At 38.7% G+C, this 23,744-nt stretch overlaps 1 protein-coding gene and 1 pseudogene across 1 annotated transcript in view; both read right to left on the reverse strand.

Moving 5' to 3' along the window:
- Positions 1 to 3,427: 3,427 nt before the first annotated feature.
- The window catches only part of LOC122045613 (transcription factor TCP20-like), a 30,933-nt gene continuing 10,616 nt past the window's right edge, over positions 3,428 to 23,744 (reverse strand). Inside the window, exon 3 of the mRNA XM_042605907.1 lies at positions 3,428 to 3,529. The gene's annotated coding sequence lies outside the window, so the exon portion shown is untranslated. The remainder of the gene's footprint in view (positions 3,530 to 23,744) is intronic.
- LOC122049928 lies at positions 11,711 to 11,782 on the reverse strand (annotated as a pseudogene).

Here is a 23,744-nt window from a genome sequence, read left to right on the forward strand (position 1 = left end):
CCACCTGCTCTAACCAGAACTCGCACTTTGAGAATTTGGCATAAAGTTGCTTTTGCTGAAGGGTCTGCAGTACTATTCTCAAGTGTGTGTCATGCTCCTTTAGGGTCCTTGAATAAATCAGAATGTCATCGATGAACACGATGACAAACTTGTCAAGGTATTCTCTGAACACTCTGTTCATTAAGTCCATGAAGACCGCAAGTGTATTAGTCACTCCAAAAGGCATGACTACAAACTCGTAGTGTCCATATTTGGTCCTGAAAGCTGTTCTGGGTATATCACTTTCTTTCACTTTCAACTGATTGTATCGAGAGCGTAAATCTATCTTCGAGAAAACGGTGGCCCCTCTTAGCTGATCAAAGAGATCATCTATTCTGGGAAGAGGGTACTTGTTCTTAATTGTCACTTTGTTCAGCGCTCTATAATCGATGCACATCCACATAGATCAGTCTTTCTTCTTAATGAACAACACCGGAGCTTCCCATGGTGAATGACTAGGGCAAACGAAACCTTTGTCAAGCAGCTCCTGAAGTTGTTCTTGTAGCTCTTTCAGTTCTGCTGGAGACATCCGGTACGGAGCTTTTGAAATTGGACTGGTGCCAGGAACCAACTCAATTTCAAACTCTACTTCTCTGTTGGGAGGTAGTCCAGGTAGCTCTTCTGGAAATACCTCTGGATACTCACAAACTACCCGAACATCTTCCTGATTGGGTCCTTCTTGTTCTTCTATATTCACAATGTATGCAAGAAAACCAGCACACCCTTTAGCTAACATTTGCTGAGTTGTTAAGGAAGAGAGGAATTTCTGGGTCTTCCTCTTCGGCACTCCCGTAAACTCAAAGGATGGTTCACCTTCTGGGCTGAAAATCACTTTCCTTCTGCGGCAGTCCACCGAAGCGTTGTACTTACTGAGGAAATTCATACCCAGAATAACGTCGAAATCCTGCATCGCAAGGACTACTAAATTAACATATAGATCTCGGTCTGAAATTCTGACTGGTACAGCCCGAAGCCACTGGTTGGACTCTATGACTTCCCCGGAAGGTAGGGTTGTCAAAAACTTAGAGTTCATGCTCTCTGTAGGCACCTGAAATTCCTTGGCAAAGGGTACTGATACAAAAGAATGGGTCACCCCAGTATCAAATAGTACAGTAGCTACTTGACCTGTTACGACCGTGGAGGCACTAGCAGCTTCCTCTTTAGTGAGGGAGAATACTCTGGCATTGGCTGAAACTGGTGGGGCCTCCAACCTTCCTTGAATGAGCTGAGGTCCATCCAGAGTTACAGGCATGTAGTGTAACTGAGGCTTGTTCCCGTATTGCGCTGTTTGTTGTTGAGGTGCTTTGAGCTTGTTAGGACATGCATAAGCCAGATGCCCTTCTTGACCACACGAATAACATCCAGTCATACCCAAAAGACAGGCTTCTGGATGTACTCTCCAACATTTAGGATAGGGAGGGAACTTGGCCTGCTTATTTATTGAACCTCCCTTTTGGTTGCCTCCTGTATTCCATCGTTTCCTTTTGTTATCTTTGCCCTTCCAGTTCTGCTTGCTTGCCTGGGGTTTTTGACTCCCTATTGTCATGTCCTCTATCTTGACCCGCTTGAGCTGCGCTTGTTGTGCCTTGATGCTATTCAGATAGTGCTCAGCGACTAATGCCCTGCTGACCAGCTATTCACCAGTCTGTGGTCGGTGAGTTCCACTACTCACGTTAAGTGCTACTTCTGGCCTCAGCATTCAGAGCATCAGTCTGACTCGTTCTTTCTCTGTACTTACTAGCTCTGGGCAGAGACGAGCTAGCCCGTTGAATCTTTTGACTGCTTCTTCTACTGGCAGGTCACCTTGTCTGAATTCTATAAACTCCTCATAATGTTTATTGGTGATTGTTGGCGGAAGAATTCTTCATAAAACTCTGTCTCAAAGTCAGCCCAGCTTATCTGGTTGGTTGCTCTCTTGCTCTTCACTCTCTCCCACCACATATGAGCATCTCCAAATAGGCAGAAAGAGGCATACTTGACCTTCTCGACTTCTGGCCAGTCAAGAAGCTCCATTGTGCTCTCCAGTGTCTTGAACCAAGCCTGGGCATCCCAGGCTCAGTCGTGCCTGAGAAACTTTCTGGCTTCAACTTCAGCCACTGTATCAGATATGCTTCTTGTCTTTTAGGTACTATGGTGACTTCCAAGGCAGCTGGTGGAACTTCAGTCACCACTGGGGTTTCCACATTGATAGTTGGGGGAGTGGGAGGGACTGGCTGCTGATTAGCCATTAGATTGACGATCACTTGTTGCTGCTCTGCCACTTGTCTCTGGAGTTGAGCAATAACTTCAGAGAGATTTAGTCCAGTTGCTCTGGGCTCTTCGTTCTCCTGTGCTTGGTCCTCAGTACGAGCGGTATGGAGACGTCCTCTTCTTGACATCTAGTCATATAGAGAGAGAAAACCTGAAATTGTCTGTATACTCTCTAGACATATATATAAAAATATAGAAAGACAAACAAGAACTTTTATCTAGCTTAAGCACATATAAGCAATTATTTCTAAGGATTCCTCTATATTGCAAATAATAAAAATAAAAGCATAAAAGAAAGTATAAATATATTCTTACATGAAGACGGCAAGGCTAATACTGATGTGTGTGTGATGCTGGAGAATGGGGACTGCTCTGATACCAACTTGTAACGACCCACCCTCCTCACTACTAGTCTGTGAGGGTGTTGTCGTTACTTGACTATTAACTTTTCTTAACTAGTGTTGCTCACATGTAAATATCAATACTTAAAACTCTCAAAAATGAGAAAGGATATAATAAATAACAGCTGGAAACATAAATAAATCATCTATACATTCTATTCAAGCATTTGTTCTCAACTAAAACTATATAACAATCTGAACATGTATGCAACAATAATCCAACTCAAATAACGGAACTAATGTCCATAGCAATTTAAGTGGAAAAATTCTAAATACATAAGAGCATTCTATGAATAAACCATCAACATGAAAGAATAGTTCTAACAATGCAAAAGGACATAATCCACCTAAATTAGATTGTTAGCAAAATTTAGGTGGATTATGTCTTTTTGCATTGTTAGAACTATTCTTTCATGTTGATGATTTATTCATAGAATGCTCTTATGTATTTAGAATTTTTTCACTTAAATTGCTATTCAAATTAGTTCCGTTATTTGAGTTGGATTATTGTTGCATGCATGTTCAGATTTTTATATAGTTTTAGTTGAAAACAAATGCTTGAGTAGAATGTATAGATGAGTTATTTATGTTTCCAGCTGTTACTTATTATATCCGTTCTCATTTTTGAGAGTTTTAAGTATTGATATTTACATGTGAGCAACACTAGTTAAGAAAAGTTAATAGTACAGTAACGTCCCACTCCCACAGAATAGTAGGAGTGTTACAAAATTTTTAATAAATTCATTAAGAAAATCCCAAGGTTTCCATAGTCCAGGCATCACACATCCATCCATACCTCCTTGTCGCCTTCTTTCACTATAGCTTTCCTTTTCCTTTATCTGTAGTAAGAGAAAAATACAACTATAAGCAAAATGCTTAGTAAACGCTATCTAACTCACAAAACTCGAATATGCATATGAACAGGAAGAAATCTAAGAACTGAATGCTTAAAAGAAACACTACTCATGCTCATCTAATAGCACATAACAGTAAGAAAAATCTTAACAACATGCTAGAATAAAAGAAAACCAAACTTACTGATTTTAAACCCATGTAAACCTTATTTCATTTATTTCCAAAACTTATACTATTATACTTCAAAATAATAATAATCTCTTGGGCCCAGGCTTAGTACTATTGCGCGATCCCAAATACAAACTGAGGTAGCGAGCCACCAGTCCTACGAGGGTAAAGACCTTGGTCTTACCAGAGGCAAAACCTCGGAATTGGTCACCTGGATTTGTTTAACGACAACCTCGGAAGTCGGGTACTAGCCTTTTCAAATAAAATATCTATTATCTTTTATTACTTCTAATATATAATGCCTCAGCATTTCTTCAAGCACTAGGCGTGTTGTTGATCCTCAAATGCTGGAATTTGGGATCAAAATTAAGACATTGGTCTTCCTTTACCTATAATTACTCATAAATGTATATGTACAAAAAAAAAATCCAGATGCTACATTTATATACATCATTTCTGTTCATCATATGCACAAACCGAAACTAGGCAGTGAGGCTGTTCGTTCCCATTGCAGCAATAAAAGTCTAAACTAAGATGCTACATTTACATACATCATTCAACACTAAAACCTGTTGAAGCTTGAAACCTATGTAAATCTTATGCAAAGCTTATACTTTATAGAAAAATAGAGATCTTTAAGCATGCTGCAACAAAAATGCAAAGGTGAAGGCAATTCTTGAAACTACTCTTAAACCTCTAGCAACCATTCCTGTACATTATATTCTGAAGGCCAAAAGAAAATCATTCATACTAAGCAAATCAACAACAAGTTTTAAAGCGGATATGAAATTCATAGTTGTTCTTGTTCGGATTTAACAGATAATCTGTGGCAGGAATGTTATACCGCATACAATGAAACCAAAATTCGAATTTCTAACTACAAAACCTGAAGAAAACAAACCACATACTAAACAAACAAATATATTTCTTTCCTTTGAGATTCACGGCAGCAACATCAAATACATTGCTCCCTACATCATGTTTCGAAAAAACAAGAAGAAACAAACTCCAAAAGCTACTCCTACCGCAGGTGAGAAGCACTTACCTTGGTTCTTGGACTCACAACCGAGAAGAAACTTCTAGGTCATCAGAGAAACTCAAGCTCTCGGCTACTTCTTCACATCCACTTGTTCTCCTCGACAAGGTGATCGCGATGGTGGAGAAACCCCTCGGAGATCACCCTAGGCCAGTCGCCAGAGAGAAGCCCTAGCTTCTCTTTGGTTTTCGCCCAACAGAGAATAGCGCGCCATCGGGAGAAGAGAAGAAGAGTTTAGGTCACGGAAATAACCCTAAGTTCTTCTCTTAACTTATCCCTTTTAATACTTAAACATTTCTGTTATCAACTACTACTTAAATTACTTAGGCTCTTTCTTTAATCAGCACAGCCCTGCTGGGTTCCTGGTCATTCAAAACAACTTAAGGCTTTGGTTAACCAAGGGTCTCGGGTACGAACCTCGGCCCGACCTCTTTTTGCCTCTAACTTGTTTCTTTTGGTAAAAATACCAAACGAACTCCGAAAATTACATAAAAATACTCTAAAAATTTCTAAAAAGCTCTAGAATTTTTCTAAAGGATTTCTAAATATTTTTAATTACTATTAGGACTCAAAATGAGGAAATTTGGATTGTTACACCTTCTAAGCGTAAGTGACTATTGGCCTTAGCAATAAAATATTTGCTTAAAAGATTAGTACAACTTAGCTTTCAAAAAGATAAAAATATTGACTTAGAAATTTTTTTGCTTAAAATATAAGTACAACTTAGCTAAGTTAACAAAAAAATGTTTATCAAAAATAATTTGATTTTGGAAAACTTAGCTAATGTTAACTTAATACACTTAGCTTGTTGGAATAATGTTCCTTGTAACACTTTTTGGCTAAGTGAAAAGGTCTTATTATAAGTTTGAAAAGCCTTTTGAAAAAACACTTAGTCAATGTTTTAAAAAAAATTAGCAAGAATACTTAGCTTCTTAGAAAGATTTTTGTAAAAGTTAAAGAAATCATTTGAAAAATACTTAGTCAAAGTTTTGTAAATTTTGCAAGAATGTTTTTTTTTGTACAATTTAAACTAAAATTTTCATGATTTAATTTTAGCAAAAGATTTGGCTAAAGGAGAGTTGAAAAATAACTTAGCAAAAAGGATTTGAAAAAATAGATGAGAAAACTTTTAGGAAAAAAATGTTTAATAGATCAAAGAATGATTTTGAAACTCCTTGATTTAAATAATTTTAGCTAAGGCCACTTTCACAACAAACATTCAAATAGTCCTACAGTCCAAGCATGAGTAATTTCAATTCCTTAACCACATGTCTAACCATTAGTTATTCACTGTTTACTTAGAGGGCAACAATTTTCACTTGGTTAGTCAAGTTAAGTTAAGATTTTTTAAATAAGTTTTTTTTAAAAAAAGATTTTTTAAATAAGTTTTTAAAATATTTTTTTAAATAAGTTTTTAAAAGATTTTTTAAATAAGTTTTTAAAAGATTTTTTAAATAAGTTTTTTTTAAAAGATTTTTTAAATAAGTTTTTAAAATATTTTTATAAGAATTTTAAATAAGTTTTTAAAAGATAAGTTTTTAAAAGAATTTTAAATAAATTTTTAAAAGATAAGTTTTTAAAAGATTTTTAAATAAGTTTTTAATATTATTAATTTAATTTAATTTAATTTAATTTAATTTTATTAATTTGATTTATTTAATCCTTAATCATCTCACTCGATCTAAATTTTTAAATCAGGGAATCCTATAATTTTATGAGATGAATTAGGTTTAATTTTGGGGTTTGATTTAACTTTGTGTTAGATTCAGGTTTAGCTTTGGGCTCAGCAAACAGACATTCTTTGGATAAACCTTTGGGTTATGGTGAGTCACTTGGACATCATTAAAGTAACCATGCCTTCAAAGTTTTCCAAATAGTCATATCCATTGAACTTAATACAAAACCTTGGTCTAACTAGTTAGGATCCGTAAAGGGTAGCTTCGGTCAGTTCCACTTAGCCAAATGCACTAAGTCGAAGCCATATCTTCCTAGACATGCATAGATTAAGTTTCCTTAACGTACTATCATCCAAAACTTCACCAGTACCGTAGGTCAAGTTAAACCTAACCCTGTTAATTCTAACCCTAATTACCCTGCCGGGTAGCTTGGTTTGGATTGTCCTATCGGGTAGGTTAGTTTTGGAGGTGTCAGCTATTTTGGAGCCTCCCTATATTATTAAATTTATTTTTAACTTGTTTTTACTTAATTCTAGTTTTAATTATATTCCTTTATTTATTTATTAAGATAAATTTTCTTTCCCCCTGGGTCATAGCCTCGATAAGGTCTATTAAGGTAATTGACTTGATCCTTGGGGACCCAATATTGACCAAGTCCAACTTGATTGACCAAGTTGGACTTAGGTACCCATGCTTGGACTACCTTTTTATTTGATCTATTGACTAAGGTTAGATAGGATCGATATTTCTTTTTTGTCTTAAAACCTAAGCCAGATTTGTTGTAAACGGCTCTAAGAATTAGGTCAAGATTCTTGGAGCCCAAAGAAAATCGTTCCAACATTTTCTTCAAATCCTTAACCTGAGTTTTCAGGTTGGAGTTTTCTTCCTCAAGTTTTCGGACTTGAGTTGAGTTTTCAGTCTGAACTGGGTCAGGCAAGGATTCGAAGTTGGTCACTTCTTTGAGGATTGTTACCTCCTTTAGAAGTGACTTGATCCTAATGTTTGATTTTGCTAATTTGCATAATAAATAATTAACTAAATTGTGTAAACGCGGGATACTTACAGTGGAGTCAGGCCCTTCGAAAACGGATACAGATCTGTGGCTTCTCTCGGACTTGGCTTCCGATTCATCCTCGTTTCCAGGTTCGTTGGTGTAGTCCCGGGCTGTTAATGCAAGAAAACTCGTCTATTCGAGTTCTTCATCGTCGGATTCTTCCGAGGACGACTCGTCCCAGGTTGCCTTCAAGGCCTTCTTCCTTCTTGATTTCTTTGGATCCTTCTGGTTCGGACAGTTGGCTTTGATGTGCCCCTTCTGATTGCACCCGTAACACGTTACCTCGAACTTCACCTTTGGTTGAACTTCCTTGGTTTGAATTTCCTTCTTCAGGTCCTTCTTGTTGAAACCTTTCTTTTTCTTGTAAAGTTTCTTTACCAGGTTGACGAGTTCAGTTGTAAGTTCGTCATCTTCATTTTCTGAGTCAGGTTCTTCATCTGACTTTGGTTCGATTCTGCGCCTTGATCTCGGTTCGCGCATTCTGCTACTACCTGCAACTAAAGTTATACCCTTCTCGACCGGTCATGCATTAGTCTGTTCATGCAATTCAAATTCAGAAAAGAGTTCATCTAATTTAATGGAAGATAAATCCTTAGAGACCTTGTAAGCATCTACCATGGATGCCCACAAGGCATTTCTCGGGAAGGCGTTTAAAGCATACCTCAATATATCGCGGTTCTCCACTTTCTGTCCGATCGCGTGAAGCCCGTTGAGTAGATCTTGTATCCGGGCGTGGAGTTGATTAGCCGTCTTATTTTCCTGTATTTTAATATTATATAATTTATTGAAAAGCAGATCTCGCTTACTTACCTTGGTTTCTGATGTACCCTCATGTAGTTCGATTAGCTTTTCCCACAGCTCCTTTGCACTTAAGAATGGTCCTACTCTGTTGAGTTCCTCCTTTGTCAGACCACACTAGAGTATGCAGGTTGCTTTTGCGTTTGCTTCTACTTTCTTTATTAGTGTGGCGTCCCAGTCCTCGTATGGTAGTTGCTTGCTGGCACCGATAGTTGGTATTTGGAGCCCGGTTTTGATGATCATCCAGACTTCAAAATGAGTCTGGAGATATGCCTCCATTCGGCCCTTCCAGTACCCGAAGTCGTCTCCGGTGAAGAGCGGTGGTCGAGAGGTGCTATAACCTTCTTGAAGCGCCATTTTAAAACCTGCACACAAAGAAAGGGAATCTGTTCCAATACTAGGTCTTGGATTAGTAGTACGGGATGTATAAAGGAAGAACGAACTCGAGTGGTGTTGCACCAACTTCGAGCAAAAATAGATTCAAACGAGAAATAGATCGGAATAAAGTAATTATACTAATTTCGGTCGACTCCGAAAAACTAAAAATACCATGAAAAATTGCTTGATTGGTGGTTGCACCAAATCAAAGCTACCCCGCTCTGATACCAATTGTTGGATCGAAAGCGCTAGAGGGGGGTGAATAGCGCTCGTGGATTTCACTCATTTCGGATTCGTAAAACACTCGAGAAGTAGCAGCGGAAATAGATAAAATAACAAACACACAGAAGACTCCAAGATTTACTTGGTTCGGAGCCTAGGGTGACTCCTACTCCAAGGCCCGCGATCGTTGATCGCTTTCGGTGGACAACAACTATAATATCACAAATCTTTTACAAGAAAATAAGTACAAGTATTAAACTTTAAAAGATTATACCGACAAATACAAAGATGAACGAAGTAGTTGTCGATTGTCGGAGTAGCAGAGTCTAGTTGAAGCTTTCGGAGCTGCGTACAAGATCACAAGTTCTTCTATTCGAGTTTGATGATCTGACTGCTTCTCGAGGCTCCTTTTTATAGGCTCTGTGATGTTGATCCAGATCCCCAAGTCTTGGGATCAGGATTGACCCGAGGCAGGTTGGTCGACCAATCCCTGCATTCGGTCGACCGATCAAGCGATCTCATCCTATCTGATCCACCCAATCCGCTCGCTTCGCTTTGATCTGGTCAAATCTCATCCGGGGTTCGGTCGACTGATCCCGTCGTTCGGTCGACCAATCCGCTTCTCTGACCCGATCAACCGGGCATGTTCCAGTCGTTGATGATCCTTGGTTCGGTCGACCGATCCCAGGGTTCGGTCGACCGATCCTCTGGTCGAGCCTAGTCCAATCTCTGGAAATCTGATCTGCTAGCTTGGGGGTTCGGTCGACCGATCCCAAGGTTCGGTCGATCGATCCCGGTCAATTCTACCCCTGCACAAAACTATTAGTTTCCAGTAAAACAGAGTTAGAACTAAACAAAATATATTAGCAGCTTAAGTTTGACAGTCTTCGGACTGTCCGGTTCTGACTTCGAATTTCCGACTGGAAACCCTAGGTCGAACCGACGCCTACTATTCCCTCTTCTAAGGAACGCGTCCTCACCTACTCCCCTCAGGAGAAGTTACATGTTGGTAGTGCAATCCTCCAGATCGACTGGACTTTTGCTCGGCGCTCGATGCTTACGGACTTTCTACTATACGCTCGCTCCACGACTCGTCCAGACTTCCACCTGGTTTGCGACACTAGGATTTCCACCTAGGGTTACCGCCACCTAGGGTTTTTTCCCGAAGCTCTGACCGACCAAGACTTTTTACCTAGGGTTACCACCCCCTAGGACCTAGGGTTACCGCCCCCTAGGGTTTTTTTACCTGCCTAACCGCAGCTAGGACTTTCCTGCAAAGCTCAATCAACATATCAGATAACAACACACCTTAACTTTGAATCCTTTTTCCATTATCAAAACTCGAGTTCGATCGTCGGATGCTTCCCGCACCAACACATTGTTCCAGGATTAGGGAGTAGTTGTGGTTAAGGGTATAATGTAACAACTCATGTTTATGCCTTTTACCTATTATATGATATTGACTTGCTCTTGTATCTATTTTATTTGACATGCATGAGAATTGCTCGCGTTTGATTGCCATGTAAATTGAATGTTTGTGTAGGGATGTAAATCTTGTAGAGAAAGTACTTTAGATCGTATACCCGAGGGGCCCTAGTGATAGTGGTAACCCGTTCACGGACGTCTAGGATATTCCCTTGAAAGGAGAAGCAAGCCATTCATAAGGAAGTAGGAAACCGCGCTAAACTCATATCTTTATGTCTATTATTATTAACTAGTCATGTGTTCCTGTGATCTATGACCGAGGTGCCCTCGTGACAAGGGTTGACCCTTACTGAATTTCACAGGGATCATCTCTACTCAATACTTAGAGATAATGTCTCTAACTTCATATAAGGGCACGTTAATTGAAGATAGGAAAATGGTAGATCATGACACATTAGTACACACCACAATGAAACCAAACTCCTAGAATACTCCCTAAATCGAGATAAACAACTTTACCTCTAGCTCTTTCATCTTCCTTCTAGGGTTCATCTTTCCTTCTCAATAGATAACTAATGACCATTGATAGTTTATCTAATTCTATGTGAGTGATAGCTAATGCTTATAACCAATCTTTGTGGGTTCGATATCTTTTGTATTACTAATGACGTAACCGTGCACTTGCAGTACGTAATAAGTTTTTGGCGCCGTTGCCGGGGACTGCGATTATAGCATTAGCAATAATCATATTGAGTTAGACTAAATCATATTTTCTTTGTTTTTCTCTGCATTTTACTTTTTGTTTTTTTCTATAATTTTCATTTTTTTATTTTACTATCTATTTTTGAAAAAAACAATCTTAATTTTCTTATTGCATATAGAATATTCAATATCTTATTCTTGCATGCGAAGAGCTAATCTTTCAGAAAATCTTCTACCATTTGACCCAGAGATTGATAGAAATTTCCTGAGGAGAAGAAACTTGCAAAGACTCCAAGTAGAACAAGAAGCATCTGAGATGGATGACAAACCTTTGAAAGACTACACAACACCCTATGCACGCGGGCTTCGGTCTAGCATCACTAGACCACCAATTGAAGCTAACAACTTTGAGATAAAGCCTACAATAATCCACATGGTTCACCAAAGTTAATTTGGAGGAGGACCACATGATGACCCGAAGCAACACTTGGAACACTTTTATGAAGGTGAATGGAGTTCCACCAGAAACGGTGAGACTACTTCTCTTTGGATTTTCTTTGAGGGACAGAGCCAAGTAGTGGTTTAATTCCTTGCCAACGAATAGTATTACATCTTGGGAACAGTGTGAGCAGTGATTTCTAGATAAATTTTACCCACCAAGCAAAATAGCTCACATGAGGAACTTAATAGTGAGTTTCAGACAGACAAACTCAGAGTCGTTATTTGAAGCATGGGACAGATTCAAGAGTATGCTCTAATAGTGTCCCCATCATGGGCTTGAGAAGTGGTTGGTGCTACATGTAGGATCGAAAAGAATTTAGATATCTCCACAATAGCATGATATTGTCCACTTTAGGCCTAAGCCCTCATGGTTTTGCTCTTGGGCTCTCCCCAAAAGGCCTCATACCAATGGAGATATCTTTTCTCTTATAAACCCATGATCTTTCCCATGTATTTCCAATATGGGACTATGTTTGTAACCTTGCAACCCCAACAATCCCCCCCCCCTCAAAAAAAGGACCATAGGCTTCCCACGTCCGATCCTCGACCCACCAGGTCTTCCTGCCCCTCGGTCCACCCGACCTACTAGGACTTCCTTGCCTAGTCGCAACTAGGACTTCCTGTCTGGTGTCTGGTCCTCTTGATCCAAACATAGGAGCCCCCACTTTCTTTGTTCTAGGTCAATATTGTACCCACATGGCTCAATCAGACCATAGCTGTTGTGCACAGTCGGTAGTTAAACCTTCTGGCAGTCCGGGCTCTGATACCAATTGTAGGATCGAAAAGAATTTAGATATCTCCACAATAGCATGATATTATCCACTTTGGGGCTAAGCCCTCATGGTTTTGCTCTTAGGCTCTCCCCAAAAGGCCTCATACCAATGGAGATATCTTTTCTCTTATAAACCCATGATCTTTCCCATGTGTTTCCAATATGGGACTATGTTTGCAACCTTACAACCCCAACACTACATACATTCTATAATGGTATCAACTATCACACGAAGGCATCCCTTGATTCTGTAGAAGGAGGGGCATTAATTAACAAAAGCGTAGATAAGGCTGAAGACATAATAGAAAATGTAGCTCAGAACCATCATCAGTGGGCATCTGAAAGATCTGGAGGCCCTTTCTCTGGAAATCCAATCAAGGCATCAGGAAAATTTGATGTAGATGCAGTCACGCTCATGTCTGCAAAGTTGGATGCTCTGACCAAAAAGTTTGAGGCCATGGGGAACAACATGACCAATGCAATTATATGTGTGTGCGAGACCTGCAGAAGTTTGGACCATGCTCAAGAAACTTATCCCCTAGGGCCATTATCTGCACAAATAAATCAACTTGAGCAATGTGATGCAATAGTCAATTACAGCCAAAGGCAGAACAATCCATACTCCAACACATACAACCCTGGGTGGAGGACTCATCTAAATTTTTCTTACCGGGGTAATAAAGACCAAGGAACATCTACAGGGGAAAAGCGAAGCTACCAACTTGGGCATCAAACCTATCAACAATAGCAGCCTTCATAAGGCTATCAGTTATCCAGGATAGAAAAAATGCTTGAGGAAGTTCTTGCTGAACAAAGGGAAATGAAAAATGATCTCAAGTAATTGAATAAAAGAATGGAGAACTTTAAGAAGCACCAAAAGATTTAAGATAGCCAAATTGCTCAGATAGCTCAGTCCTTTTCAAGAGCACCAAGAGCATTGCCAAGAAAGCCTAATATAAACCCAGTGGAACATTGCAACCTCATTGAGCTAAGGAGTGAATGGACTCTGGGAGATCCCTAAATGACTACTTAGAAAGGAATCGACTCAAAGGAAGAGCCCTCTCCTTTCACACTGAATTTGGTCCAGACCAAAAACAAAGAAGAGATCACCAAGAAGGGTGAAGGGACTCTTCCATTTTTGCCACAAAGTCAAAGAATTCCTTTCCCCCAAAGGCTAATAACAACCCAAAAGGACAAGGAGTTCCACAAGTTCCTAAAAAAGGTTAAGGAGATTTGCATTCAGGTACCTCTTATTGATGTCTTTCACCAAATGCCAAAGTTCACCAAATTTCTGAAGAGAATTCTATCCAATAGAAGACAGAAGGTCAATTTCGAGACCATAGCATTGATAGGGAAATGTAGCGCACTGCGCACAACAGTCATTTCCCCCAAACTCCAGGATCCATGAAGTTTTTATATACCTTGCAAATTAGGATCAAAATTTATAGATAAGGCTTTTTGTGATCTGGGGGTGAGTGCCATCCTTATTCCATATTCTATTTGTAACAAGCTAGGTCTCAGGAATATTAAACTTACTACTATGGCACTACAGTTAGCTAACCATTCATGTAGATACCCTATGGGGATAGTAGAAGATGTGCAAGTGGAGGTGGGTGGATGCATCATACCCACAAACTTTGTTGTTTTAGATATGGAGGAGGATCCCCAGATCCCAATCATCCTTGGAAGACCATTCCTTGTGACTGCTGGAGCCATCATTCATGTGAAGAACCACAAGTTATCCATGGAGATTGGTAAGGAAAGATTAGAATTTGATTTATCTGATTCTCCTAATCATGTCCCTTCTTTTCAGGAAAATTTTAGCAAGTCAGATATTCATAAAATTGAGGAATGTCGTTTCCATAGGAGGCCGCCTGAAGTAATACAGGATTCGGCAAGATTGGAGAGATTGTCCTTGACTAATTATTACAAGTACATATGCCCTACATGAGCAAGAATGAAGGAGCAAACTGAAGTATTAACCCTAGGAGGGGAACGGTCGTGTTTCCATGGGTTTAGTCCACATTAACCGAGATGGGATCGAGCTAAAGACCTAAAACAAGCGCTTCTTGGAAGGCAACCCAAGGGTTTTCGTTTAATTAGTTTTCGGTTTGGTATTTTGTTTTCTTAGTTAAGTTCATTTGTTTCTAATTCTTTATTTTCAGGTTGTGCATAGCCTCACGAGCTAACCATGATTATTTCATGGGCATGAAGGCGTCGGAGGAGTCAAAGAGGAGAAAATCCAACCACTACGCAAGTCAAGAGGTCGGCCATGTGCCACTACATGGTCGTGTGATGCTGGAAGAAATGGAAATGCCACGGGCCATGTAAACTCACATAGCCGTGTGGTTTTGGCAGAGCAGAGAATGGAGCTGATCGTGTCAATTGACACGGTCGTGAGAGACCACCCGAGAGGAAGAAGACACAGGCTATATCAATTAACATGGTCGTGTGACCGAGGCCAAGAAGGAAAAGGGAGAGGGCATGCCAAATGGCATGGTCATGCGGCGATACCCTCAACTGAGTCGTGCCACACCCATGTGCACCGTCAAATACCTCCACCTACCCAAATTTCCATCTCCTTTTGTTCCAATTCCTTTTTCTCCCTCATCCCACTTCATCAACCTCAAATACCTAGATCTAAGATTCATCTCTTTCAAGATCTAGATCTAGGATTCAATCAAAAAGCCCAAATTCAAGAAAAGAAGAAACCATCTCCCTACTTTTCTTCTTCTTCCTCCTCCTATTTCTTCAAGACCCACCTCCACCCACAAAAACTTCCTCCAACTCACCTTGAAAATCATGTCTCACCTCTTGAAAAGGCTCCGATGAGGGAGTGGCAGATCTAGCGGAGGAGATGCACTGGGAGGAGACAAGGGCAAAGGAAAGGCTACTTCATCAAAGGGCAAAGGCAAAAGGGTGGCACGCAACGAAGGTAATGACAATGAGTTTTATATGGTTTTTAGAAATCAAGAACAAAAAGCTAGATATGATTTACTTGTCGTTAGAAAAATTGTGTGTACTAGATATATGGATCCAACTACTATGGAGATGTTAGGTATTAGTGACGATATAGATTGGATGATTAGTTCTTTTGATTGGAATGACATTATGTACATACGCCTTCCGACCTATCCCTGCCTAGTCCTTGAATTTTTAAGCTCAATTGATGTCAAATTTTCTTCTGAGGATGATTACATTGGAGACATAAATTTTAGAGTGATGAACAGGGAATTCCAATGGACATTTAGTGATTTTAACATTTGTTTTGGTCTACCTACCGGTGGTGCCCGTAGATTTGATCCATCTATTATCTGGAATGAGTTTTGGACTTCAATCAACGAATCAAAGAACCCTTATGAGCCCTCTAGAGCTAAGGCATCTCGAATGCAAAACCCTATCTTTAAATACCTTCATCGTATCATGAGTAAACAATCTTTGGTAGAGATGATAGTGATTGGGGTAGTTAGAAAGGTGGAACTTTATTCTCTTTGGGCTATGCTTAATAAAGTTGATTTTGATTCTAGGTTTCACTTTTTGCAAAACTTTTGGAGAGCAGGAAATGCATCTTCGGGAATGATAGTCTTTGGTGATTTAATCACTCAAATAGCTATAAATCTGGGTTATGACCTTGATGGGATAGAGGTCATTCATGGTAATGACAAGATCGATATCGATTCTTATCTAGCCATGAAGATGATATGTAGGGATGAGAATGGGTTTTCCTTTCCTAGAAATAATGGTTTTCCATTACCCCTTCCCTGCCCTGAGTGCACTTCAGTTCGTAATCCCGCTAATTGGGTTATCATTGATTAAGTACCCGAGTTCGTTTCCCCCTCTTAGGAGATACTAAACACCACCAAGAGAACTTGTCGTCTAGACCCCCACAACTATCCGGACATCCAAAACCTGCTAAGAACTCTTTTGCCTATGGTATGGGTCCTTCTAGATTTGACTTTTCTGATTTTTGTGCCTCTTTGGACTCTCTTCAAGAAAAGCACACTGCCCAACAATAAATAATGGAGGGTCGCTTCAAGTTGTCTGACGACCAGTTCAGAGAGGTACAAAATCATTTTTAGTTTACTAGAGATTTTCATATCCAAGTGACCGGATTTGTGCAAGATTATGAGGTTGACTAGGAGAGAATGAGGAATTTTATGGATGATACGGATATTACTAGACAACAAGTAGATTCTCTTTTCCAATACCATCAACATATTGGCCATCCCCCTGGTATGCCTCGTTTCCCCTCCAGCACACGACGAGGACCCCCTTTTCCCCTCCCCCACCACCATATTAGTTTCATTGGGACAATGAAAAGTTCAAGTCTGGGGGAGGGGGTGTTGTGTCTGCACAACCTGAGTCGTGTCTTTTCATTTTTTTTTTTTAGTTTCTACATTTTTAGTTTGTTTTACCTACTTGCACTTTTAATTTATTTTCTTTCCAATTGCATTTCTATTTTGATTTCCAGTTTTCCATTTTTTTTTTGAGGCATTATTGAGAGCATCAAACTAACAACTTTATCTGTTGACTTGCCCGATAGTAAAATGACTAGCACGTGTATTTCTTAATTCATATTGTTGCAGAGATAGTAGTACTAGTATGTTTAGTGCACCTCTTTTCTCTATCTCTAGTAGCATGAAATGAGCTGAGTATTACGGAGATAAGTATGAGTTTTGGCCTAACTTTAAGGATCTTACTTTCACTTTACTTAAGCTTGAATAGTGGATGCATTTTGGAATAGTTATGATTCATTCAAATTGCTTAGTACTTTTGTTCCTATGGTGATTTCTTATTTACATTTTGGTTACTAGGCTACCTTGGATCATGGAAGCTCATTTGAAAAAATCTAAATCCCAAACATTTGCATTCATCTTACATGCATTTGTGATTAGTGCCACACTTCTAATAATAAAAAAATCGTTTGAATAAGGGATTAAAAAATAGTTGTCGTGAGTGGAAACTAATAATTTACCCCTTTGAGACCGAGTTAGGTTATTGGGGAAATAAATATTATGTTTCTCTTGATTCCAAGTAGTCCTTTGAGACCTTGTGTAATTTAAGGAAAATGAACCAAGTGTGTGCCAGGTAAGTGCCTATCACTAGAAATATTAGGACCTCAATTGTATGACAACATGACTAGGAAAGAAAATTGAAACTTGAAAAGATTAAATCACTTATTACACTGAGGACAAAGAACTTATGCTTAGGTCATACTTAGGTTACTTCATAATCATGCTTATCAATGAAACTAGTTGACAGAGTTAGGTGAGTGCGCTAGGGATTATAAAATACTATAAGGACTCATGAATTTAGATTGTAGCAGTTTGCTTGAGGACAAGCAAAGGTTCAAGTCTAGGGGTGTAATGTGCATAGATCTTATAATCTTTTATGCATGTTTCGACACACATTCACGTATTTTATTCATGATAGATTTATGCATTGTTACACTCCTTATCATGTTTACAGCATAATTACTCTTCTATTTCAGAGATCTGCTCTTTGTGTGCATCTGTGTGGACAGAGATAACTTTTGGAGTAAAAACGGTGATCGCCGACGTACCGGGGAGCAAAGAAGAAGGCTAACCGACAATGGTCGTGTGACCCTACACGGTCGTGCAACACATCTAGTGGAGAAGGAGAACATGGTCGTGTGACCCTACATGGTCGTGTGAAGCATCTAGAGCCAGAGAAGAACACAACCGTGTGGATCTCACACGACCGTGTCACATAACCCGCAACCAAGAAGGAGTTGGTCGTGCAATCCTGCACGGGCGTGGCACGGGCCGTGTCGCGCTTGTGCCCTACCCTATAAAAGGGGTTCTAAACTTATTCTCAAGGGGAAGAGGCGGCTGTTCGAAGGAAGTTTTAGAGTGCATACTAAAAGCCTAGCTTTTTGTAAATATTTATTTTTAAATAAAGAATCACATTGGTCAAATGTCTACATTTATATGTTAATTGTAGTTGTTCAATTAATTTATATTGTAGATATCATGGTGTATGGTGTCACACACAGAAGATCATGTTATCAGTTCCTTATAATTATAAATAGTAGCTCACGACTAAGAAGGATAAGAACAAACCATTGGAATATTCGTAGTGTAATTTGGTATTAGTTTATCTTGACTATAAAATTACACTAGTACACTCTGAGTGTATTGAGTATGACCATTTAAGGTAGTTTCTTTTTATACTGACTGCATAAAAGAACAAAACTTTTGTTATTATGGAAGTGTGTGCTCTTAATCCTGATATAATAACAAGCGCATATATTTAATATTTATTTCTTAATTTATCAGTGGGTGAGATTTAGTTCGATAAATCAAGAGGTCCGATAAGTTGGGAAATAATATTATTTATAGTGTGTGTTGTTGATTATAGAAGGAAACTATGTCCTAGCAATCTAGGTTGATGATGTCCCCAAAAGGAGCTCGTAAGGATTGTCATGTAAACCTTGCAGGTGGACTTAGTCTGACATGACAATAAGGTTGAGTGGTATTACTCTTGGAGTTAGATATTATTTAAGTGAGTTGTCAGTAACTCATTTAATTAATGGACATTCGATTTCTTAAACACAGAGAGATTAACACACTCATGATAAAAAGGAGCCCATATAGTAATATGGAATTGGTGTGGTAGTTCAATAATAACTCTTTAGTGGTATGAGTTATTATTGGTGAACTCGAGTTGGTTATTCAGGGCGAACACGGGAAGCTCAAGTTTATCGGGAGACCAAAACCAATTCCTCCTCTCGGTCCCTGTCGTAGCCTCTTAATTATAAAGCCCACCTTCTTACCCATCCTTAGGTGGTCGGCCAAGCCAAGCTTGGTGCCCAAGCAAGGGTCGGCCAAACCAAGCCTTGGATGGGATTAAGATGTGGTCGGCCTAGCTTGGAGCCCAAGCTTAGGTGGTTGGCCACATAAAAAAATAAAAGGGAGTTTATTTTTAAAAATCTTTCCTTATGTGGAAGCCTTGATTTTAGAAGAGAGTTTTAAAAATTAAATCTTTTCTTTTATAGTTTCTACAAAGGATTAAGAGAAAGGTTTGATATCTTTCCTTATTTGTAGTTAAAAGGAAGATTTTAATTTTTGGAGAAAGCTTTCCTTAATTGTAATCATCCACATGTTTTAAAAGGGAGATTTTAATTTATAAAAGTTTCCTTTTATAACCAACCATAAAGGAAATTTAAAAGAGAAATTTTTATTTTAAAAATTTTCGGAAACAAATAAGGAAGTTTTAATTTTATGTTTAAAACTTGCCTTGTTTAGTGCACATGATGTGGCCAGCCATTGAAAGATTAAAAGGAAGTTTTAATTAAATTTTCCTTTTTAGTCATTGGCAAGGAAAATAAGGAAGTTTTAATTATGTTTAAAACTTTCCTTATTTGCCATGACCAAGGATTATAAAAGAGAGGGAGGGGTTGCCCTATGAGATAATACATCTATTATTCCTCTCCTTCCTTCCTTGGTGGTGGTCAGTCCTCTTCTTTCCCTATACTTCTTCCTTGGTGGTCAACGGCATCTCATCTCTAGGAGTTGTTGATGGTCGGATCTTGTTAGAGGAAGAAGGAGAGATAGGAGACATTGTTTCTTAGCATCCCTTGGAGCTTGGTTGGTGGCCGAAGTTCTTCATCTCTAGGAGATTGTTGGTGGCCGAAACTTGCAAGGAGAAAAAGGAGGCTTGGGTGGATTCTTATCTTGGTAGATCATTTCCCACACGACGTCCAAGATAAGGAGAGGAACATGACAGAAGATCGTGAGGTCTATAAGCTACAAAAGGTATAACTGGTTTTTTTTCCGCATCATAACTAGTTCATCTTTTGTATGGATTTTGAAATACCAAATACAAGAGCCTAACGATTCTAGGTTAATTTTCAAATTTATGATTCGATTTTGTGTTTCTTTTATTTTTTGATCTTGTGATTTGATTGTTCTTAATGGTTAAACCAAGGGTTACTGTAAGGAGATTAAATATTGAATTTTATTGAAAGGCTTTGTCTAGGAAGTGGTGGATGATCCCATACCCAAGAAGGCCTAGTGCCTCGCCATGTTTAACCTGGAAGCTGATCTCTGAAATAAATATTTAATCAAATTTGTAACATGGGAGGATTTGGATTAATAATGTTAAGCATCGTTTGCGATCCAAGTCTAAACCTCTAAGAACAGATAAGTTGAATTTAGAATCAATAATGTTAAGTTATGTTTGCGATTTCAAATTTAATTTCTAAAGAACACAATAGGTTGTTAGGAAAGGTTCGGGACTTGTACAAAATTTTTGTACAAGGGAACCGGTACGATATTCCAAGTAGCAACCAACAATTGGTATCAGAGCTAGGATTTGCCTCTGTGTGTTTGGTTTTTCTGTTTAATTATGCACATGTCATACATATTTTAGGCAGGATAATAGTAGGATGTGCAAATAGATTAACTCTGTGGTTGCAAACATCCTAGATCCAACTATTATGGCCTAATGTGATTGTGTGTGATTGGACCCTTGGACATGTGAAGGGCATTTTATGTGTGTGCATGATTGTATTTATTAAATACAGCAGGAGCTGTATTAGCCCTAGGATTTTACATTTTTGTTCGATCTAGACTTCATGTACATTCCCTTCGGGAATATAGGATCGATATATGTAAAATTTTATTTTTGTTGCGGATCATATCCTTGCGAAGCGTGGTACTATTAGAGGACCAGAGGTGCAGTAGAAAAGGAAGTTCGATGGACCTGACGACATGAACCCTAGGGCTAGTAGCACACAAAGGACAGTGATGGAAGAAGTCATAATAGTTGGAAAATTAATTTTCATATTTATTGCTTTTACTTACTGTCATGTGTGTGATGTGTGCTTGCATGGTTAAAATTCCTCACCTTAAATAACTAAGTGGGAGAGGAATTCTAAATAAATTCCACGGTCTCCATTACTGGTTTGTAAGTGATGCAAACAAACTTGCGTGTTGGCTCTGAGTGCCTTCCTCCACAACGGATGAGTTTGTTTGCAGATCACTAGATCAAACTTCCTTAATGGATGATTATAGGAAATTATTTAGGAGTGTGTGATCTTCTCCAACTGAAGTGGCACAATCTTATTTAATAGACTAAGTATCAAGTAATGATACACACTTAGGCACATTTAATAGTATCCTCCCCAATGGAGTCACTACTATTATTTGTGTGATCAAAGGAAAATCAACTATTATTTTTATTTGTCATAAAGTTAGGATGACAAGATAATAAAATTAATGGGTAAAACCTTCTCTTACAAATGTTTGAATTTGTATACGTCCACACTAACATGGCATACAAAATTCACGGTGTTTTGAGGTGTTGGTGAATTTAAATAATATTGTTTGAGGACTCAATATTATTCTAAATTCTAAAGTCTTGACCAAAACTTATTTTGTGATTCTTAGGATGACTTTCAACCCACTGGCTATTATTCTGAAAGAGAACAAACTTACTGGTCCCAACTACATAGATTGGAAAAGAAACTTGGATATTGTCCTAACTACTGAAGGCTATAAGTTTGTACTGTTAGAGGCCTGCCCTAATGTGCCTAATAGTGATTCTAGTGAAGAGGAGATTGAGTATCATAAGAAATGGGTAAAGGCATATGAGATGGAGCGGTGTTACATTATGACTTCAATGTCAAATGTGCTGCAACATCAGCATCAGGACTTGCCAACTGCCTATGACATGATGAACAATCTCAAGGAACTCTTCGGACACCAGAATCGGGCTCATAGGCAAGAGGCTATGAGAAATTTAATGTAGCCACCATGTTTGAGGGGACACCCGTAAGGGATCATATCCTAAAGATGATGGCCTACTTGAATGAAATACAAATCCTTGGAGCCGAAATCGATGGGGAAACCCAGGTCGATATTATTCTCCAAACGCTAACCAAAAGTTTTGAGCAGTTTCGCCTGAACTACAATATGAATAAAAGGATTTATTCATTGGTGGAACTACTGACAGAGCTTCAGGCAGCAGAAGGGTTATTTCGTCATAATTCTCAAATTCACTTTGCTGAAAATATTTCTACTTCTAAGTCGAAAGGCAAGAAGAAGAAGAAAAAGGTTGGCTCAGCAAAGAAGGTGAATAGATCTCTAGGTACTAGACCAAAAGCTAGAGTGAAGAAGCTAAAGGGCAACTGTTTCATCTACAAGCAGTCTTGACATTGGAAGGCAGACTGTCCTCGTAGGAAAGAGAACAATAAAGGTATATCTTATTCTCTAGTAGTTGAAACATGTTTAGCGATGTTATCTACCAGTACCTGGTGTGTAGATACAGGAGCCACTGATCATGTCTGCAATACATTGCAGGGGTTCCAGGAAACTCGATGACTATATGAAGGAGAGATAACCATCTACATGGGAAATGCTATGAAAGTGGCGGATGTTACAGTGGGAGACGTCTACTTATCATTCGATGGGAATAGAACTTTGGTTTTGAGAAATTATCTTTATGTACCAACTTTTAGAAAGCATTTAATTTCAATTTCTAAACTGTTTGTGGATGGATATTCTGTTTCTTTTGATGACAAAGTAGTTATCAAGAAAAATAGGGTTATTATCTATTCTGGTACATTACTAGGTAATTTGTATACTCTAAATCCAATTTCACCCACAAAGCAACAAATGGAAATTAATAGCACATCTTCTAATTCGAATAAGAGAAAGGAACCTTTGGAAATAAACCAAACATATCTTTGGCATCTAAGGCTTGGTCATATTAACTTGAGTAGGATTCAAAAGCTAATAGTCGATGGACTCTTGGGTTCATTAGTGTTGGAAAACTTTCCAACTTGCGAATCTTGCTTGGAAGGGAAAATGACCAAGAGACCTTTTAAGGCCAAGGGGTATAGAGCCAAAGATGTGTTAGAACTGGTTCATTCTGATTTGTGTGGTCCTATGTCTATCCAGGCAAGAAGTGGTTTCGAATATTTTGTCTCATTTATAGATGACTATTCGAGATATGGGTACATTTACTTGATGCGCCGTAAGTCTGAATGCTTTGATAAATTCAAAGAGTACAAGCTGATGTGGAGAAACGTCATGGTAAAAGTATCACGACACTACGATCTGATCATGGTGGCGAATACCTCTTTGGAGAGTTTATGAATTACTTATCAGAGACCGAGATTCAATCCCAATTTTCTGCACCTGGTACACCCCAACAGAATGGTGTGGCAGAACGAAGGAATAGGACTCTTATGGAAATGGTTAGATTGATGATGAGTTATTTAGAATTACCAAATTTATTTTGGGGATATGCTCTGGAAATAGCAGTGTGCCAGAGTTTGTTAGGTAAAGGAAAGTGTATTAGCTAAGCAATTTGTAATAATTGTCTAAGGAATCTTCCCTTTATCTACATGTATATCTCTTTTGTTGTTTATAACTTATGTCATTGCTGAGGTTGTTGAAGGAATATATTGTTATAAATGGTCTATTGATGGGACATAAAA

The sequence above is a fragment of the Zingiber officinale genome, chromosome 2B (assembly GCF_018446385.1).
Source record: "Zingiber officinale cultivar Zhangliang chromosome 2B, Zo_v1.1, whole genome shotgun sequence".
Taxonomy (NCBI): domain Eukaryota; kingdom Viridiplantae; phylum Streptophyta; class Magnoliopsida; order Zingiberales; family Zingiberaceae; genus Zingiber; species Zingiber officinale.